Source organism: Trachymyrmex cornetzi, unplaced genomic scaffold (genome assembly GCF_001594075.2).
Source record: "Trachymyrmex cornetzi isolate Tcor2-1 unplaced genomic scaffold, Tcor1.1 scaffold210, whole genome shotgun sequence".
Lineage (NCBI taxonomy): Eukaryota > Metazoa > Arthropoda > Insecta > Hymenoptera > Formicidae > Trachymyrmex > Trachymyrmex cornetzi.
The window spans coordinates 44,089-50,248 of record NW_017296742.1 but is presented as its reverse complement, the minus strand read 5'-3'; positions in this window follow the sequence as shown (position 1 = coordinate 50,248).

The window sequence follows — 6,160 nt, the reverse complement described above, 5'->3', positions numbered from 1 at the left end:
TTATTCCTGCCTCTCACTCTAATCGTCTTTCTACCCCCACCATTGCCATCAGCGGTCCATTCTAGATGTCGATGGGAATAATGCGTTATTTACGCGCTACTCTAACTATGCAAAACAATTCTCTGATTTATGCGCTACTATTTCCAAGCATTTTGAATTTTTTGTTGTAACCCTTAAGATACTTTCCTCTTGGAGCGTACAATCATACCCAGGAAATGTTTAACTACAGGCCCAGTATTGGGCCAGTACTATTGGGGTATTGGTCCGATTCTGGCTGCCAAAGCTGGGCCGACCTTGGGAAAACTCCGGTTTGATAATTATGGGCCAGTATTATCTATAAATTCTGGGCCAAGCTTGGATGCCAGTATTGGGCTAAGCTTGGGTGCCAGCACTGGGCCAAGCTTGAATGCCAACACTAGGACAAGCTTAGATACCAGTACTGGGCCAAAGTCAACACTGAAGGCTGTATAGTCAATGGCTGTGTTCAACAGAGAAAGTAGCTTTGCAACTGTTCGGCTATTCTCGTTTTCAATTTTCTACCAGTTTGACCAACATAGGATGCACTGCAATCATTACTTATCAATTTATCTTATATACTACGTTTCTCTTAGACATATTAGGTACCGAATCCTTATGAACTTTTATAAATTGATTTAATTTATTTATACTGTTTCAGATGCACTGAGAAAAATTTCCAGACTTTATCCGTTCAAAATGCAACAAACGGAAATTTCCGATAGATTTTGATCGTATATTTAGGACTATCCAATGAATTTTAAGACTATCGGATAAAATTTTCTTAATATTTTATCGGATAGTCCTAAAATTTCATCAGATAGTCCTAAATATACGATCAAAATCTATCAGAAATATCCGTTTGTTACATTTTGAACGGATACACTTAAATTTTATAGGGTCAAATTAACTCAATGTGAGTCGCAACTGCTCCTACTCAATAATATCATTATTTTTTACTAAAACAATGGTTATATTTGACACTATACATTATCAATTTAACATTATATAGTGTCAAATTTAATTATCATTTTAGTAAAAAATAACGATATATATTTATTAAGAGCAGTGGCGACTCACATTGAGTTAATTAGACCCTATAAAATTTAACAGTGTAAAGTCTGGAAATTTTTCTCAGTGTGTGTAAAGTGCATTTTACGTATGTAGGTATATGTTATTATATTCTTCCTACAATAAATTTAGGAAAAATTATAATTCTATCGTAGAGATTGATATCATCAATACAGATAATGACAGAAAAATTGTTCTGACAAACGTAACGCTTAGCCTGATTTGATATAATAAATGAATTATTTATCTCAGAGAGAGAGAGAGAGAGAGAGAGAGAGAGAGAGAGAGATTTGTCGATGACAGAATTGTTCCAACAGTAAGAAATGCCTGAAGTGATTTACATTATAACTCGGTTACACGAACCGTGTCGCTCTAGTTAAAGCTTTAAATATACCAGCCGAAATAGCGTGCGATACGTACGACGCATACTTGATTCGTTACCGCGATCGTTATTGCACGCCGTGCACGTTGCGGATATCGTTGGTGATAACACTGAGAAATATTATATACGTAAAGTATGACCTTTGCGTTTCTCCCGTACAAACAATCCAGAATGTTTTGATCTTAATTATACTTGTAATAACGCTATGTTTCCATTAAAAAAAAATGAGAATAATAAAATATCGTACTGCAAAAATTTATTATTTTAAGAATTTTAAGTACGACCGTATGTGTGAATACATCAAATACGATAAAGAAAGCCAAGAATTTTTATTATTTTAATTCTTAGTCAATTATTTTTGTTAAATTTATTTTGAATAAAATATTTGTGATCACGAAAAACGTTTAAATGCGTTTTATAATTTTTTCAACTAATTGGAAGCAACTTGTTAGAATCCGGTTTAAATATATTGTCATCTAGTGCGCATAGATATCAATAATATCCATTCCGTATTGTTCGCATAGCAAAAGGTTGCTGGGAATGCACGTGAATAAATTCGATATGCAACTTAATTGTTATCACAAAGCAATGCTCCAACAAAAACGTCGCACTATGACCTTTCACATTTTTCAATCTGGAAATAAAATCCGCAGATTTATCGGTACTACCACTGTACGCAATACGCGTGTATGAGTTACAATCTTGTTCAAAAAGAATTTTCATTTTGTTTGTGCAATAACATAAAACGAAACATAAAACAAAAATTTAGCTAAACATAATCTATACACATTGCACATATTAAAACCTCAAATAAATGCAATTAAACTTGTAGATTTATTTTCTATTAATTTTCTACTGTCTAACTAAAACATCGAATAAGATCTAACAAACAAATTCGCAATTACTGAATATATGTATTAATTTAAAAGAAATTATTCATAATACTTGCTAATTATTTTCTTTTCTTAGTTTCCACAAATAATCAAACGAATAAACAAATATAACATCTTCTTATGAAAATAACTCTTTCTTTTAATATGAATTATGTATGTAAGGAGCAGCCAAAGAAGTCAAATCATTTTTATTAAAATCAAAGTTAACCAATAGCATGTCATGGACTAGATATATCAATACTATATCATATTAAATGACTCATTACGATAATGGCATTTTATTTTATCCTTATCCAATTGTTTACTGCCTTTTTATGATGACCATCTAATTTGCTGTTACAATCTTCTACAATACAAGTTGTAATGACGTCATAGAATAGAATATAGGTCTAAAAACTGGGATCTTAAGGGTGATGGCTTTGCTTCTGTCGTTTCAAAAATATATAATACACAGCATACAAACAATCTCAAAGATCGTTGTAACTCCTTTAAACCAGACATAATAATCGAAGCAAAAATAAGTAGATTAAGACTATATATAAGGGATTTATAATTAAAATTAATATTTAATTTGTCTCGTAGCCCTTGTTGTTGATTAATTTTTATTTATTATTATTGAGCCATAATATTATTATATTTATTTAAATTTAAATTTTTATAATGAAATTAAATAAAATAATTCCAGTTAAATAACATTTCATGAACTTTATTTAATTTCGATTAAGTAGAACTACTAATAAACTTGACTCAATAGAGAGAGAGAGCATTTGTTTCTCAGTGTAACTAAAACATAGTTTTCTACTCAACTTTAATATAGTTGTCTTAGTAACATAGTTTTCGTTATAGATATATTAATTATTATATGTATTGATTATTTGCAAATGTCAAAATTTACAATAATTACGTGATTTACACGTGCGCGCATGAAGCAGTTCTGTAATAAAATTCACGAACGGCTCACAATTGCATTAATAGATAATTACAATAAAATTTCTTGTATTTTAAATTCGCATTTTGATTAATGCTGCTCTATATTCAAACGTGTCATTTTGAGCGTCTCTTTGAGTTTCTCTTTGAAACTCAGCTTCAATTCCGTTAAAACAATGTAACAGATAATGCCCTATCCTAATTCCATCCTTTTAAATTAACCTTTATTGTATTTTAACTTCGTCATCAATCTCTCTTTATGCTTTCGTAATAACCATTATTCTTTTGAAACTCCGCTGCTGGTGCAGTTATTAAAAAATGTTCTTATTTCGAAATAACATTTCATTATTTAATACAAAATTAAAAAATTAACTAGATAAAGAGACAAATTATAAAAACCACTATCGTAAGATGCGGCAATGTAACTTTCAAAAATATCCTGTGTCCTATACTTTTTGCTATTTGTTCTGCAAATTTCTCATAATATTTTGACTTTTCACTTAAAAAATATAATACATGCACTAATAATACTATTGTTCCTTTAAATTCATCCGAATTACCAGTATCTTTTAAATCATAAATTAGCAAATATAATCGTACAATTAATCTCTTAGAATTAATATTAGAATTAAGATCGAAAATTACAGTAAGAAAAATATCGCAAATCAATTTTTGTATCGGTTTCTAAGAAAAGAAACATGGCATTTGATACACTCTGTAAAATTCATATTGTATGAAATTTTTATATGTGACACCAGCGTTATGCTGCACACTATTATAGGTTCGCGTGTCACTCGAAACCGCGCCGCTCCTAGATAACATAATAAAAGTGCAACCCGGTTGCAAGGACCTTGACGCATAAGAAGAAATTAAGATCATCGCGATACTTGATAAAAATCAGAGGGTATTTCAAAAATAAAAAAATGTGTTCGCGAATCGCGCAGTTACGAAGCGAAAAAAAGATTAGTTTGTTTTACATATTTTTCTATAATAAGGAGAATCTCTCTCCTGGATAACTTCAACAATGTAGCGTTGTCTAGTGAATAATTTATCTGCGACAAGTCTACCCATTTTTTATCTTGCATTGTCTAGCTCGATGTATAGTACCCGTTTATCTTCATAAATTTTCGGATTGTTTACTAGATCATCGTATGTAATTGGATATTATTCGTTGTTCTATCTCATCTTACAAACATTATTAATTTTGATCTTGTTATTATTGCTGCTATTATTATTGCTGCTATATAGCAATAATTTTTAATTATTGCCATCATAGTATAATATAAGACCTAAAATATGTTACTTTTTTAATATATCTAATTGTACGTGAAACATAAACAAGAAGTTTAATTGGTTTTTAATTAAAAATATAAACAAGCAATAAAAAAATTAAGTATTAATATTTTAGAATATTATTAAAAATTAAACAAATACACAGCATTAACATAAAATTATCAATATGTTATAATAAAATTATAATATTTTAGGAAATTTTGTTTGCTTCCCAAATATTTTTTATAAATGTGTCACGTAATTAATAACGTCTATATATTGAGCAAACCATACATAAAACTCTAACTCGATTATATACGATAATAATGTCGTTAACATATGATAATGCAACCAGCAATTTGTTTATCCATTATACATGAGAAATAAAATATAAAACCAATAATAAATAATATAATAGATAATTTTGATTCTTCATGCATGTAATATATAAATCTATATCAAATTTGGAATGTAGGGGAAGCCTGGGCAAAATGGACGCCCTGGATAAAGCGAATACCTTTTATTTTCGCTTATCTATCTGAAATTGCGCTATGAGTCTCTAGCAGTTGAAGGAATGACCAACCAGCGACGCTATGAAAATACGAAACAATTTTCATAGCGTCGCTGTTGATTGCATTCGTTTGTGTTTAATAGAGACATATAGAAAATTGAGTGTTTCCTTGCGATTTTTAGATACTGTCACTGAAATTCGTACAATATTTGGTTTTCGCGCCGTTTGATACTCGAAATGTTCCGCGAGCAATGTAAAGAGACCGTAGGAGGGCGCTAGCGCGGAATAATAATAATAATAATAACAATTTATCGGTTAATAACAAAAATTCGAGATACACATGTATAACCTCTCGTTTATCCATAATAAAGTGTAACAGTTCACTATGCTATCGAAGTGATGTTTTGTTATCAAACACCCATCACATACGCATAAACATTTTGGTCTTTCGAGCCGGATCCAGCCACGGTTAGCTGAATATACGCGTACGAAATATATCAAGTATAGCGGCACATCAAAACTTTGGCGGACATCATTTCCTTGTGGCAACTTGCAACCAAGTGCCCAGGAAGCCCGTTCATAAAGCAGGTATCATTGAATAAAAGAGGAAAGTGCATCCGCAGTGCGCGAATGCATCTAACCTTTGACTATATACCTCTGGACTGCTAGTTACCCCCACTTTTCCTACCTTTTCCATAAGATAGAAAGAGAGGACCGTGTATCCAAGATCTCAGAGCCATCAGGTCCGGAAGTTGGCCAAATCAAGAACTAACTAGCTGCATTTTAAGTAAGAATCGGTACAAATAACTCCGAATAAATAATTGAAGTAATCCAGAAGTACTGCTAAATAAAAAATGGTTCGTTCTTGTTTTGCTAAATTATGTAATAATACCAGATACAAAGCTGTAGGAGTAATTAAATGTGATGCGGGAAAAATACAGATTTAAAATCAATTCGAAAAAGAAAATTTAATATATATAATAAAATAAAGTACATATTACAGTACAATAAAATATACATGAAAAGAAACACGGTAGGACAAATCTAAATAAAATATATCTGAAGAAAATAATATATATAAGATATATA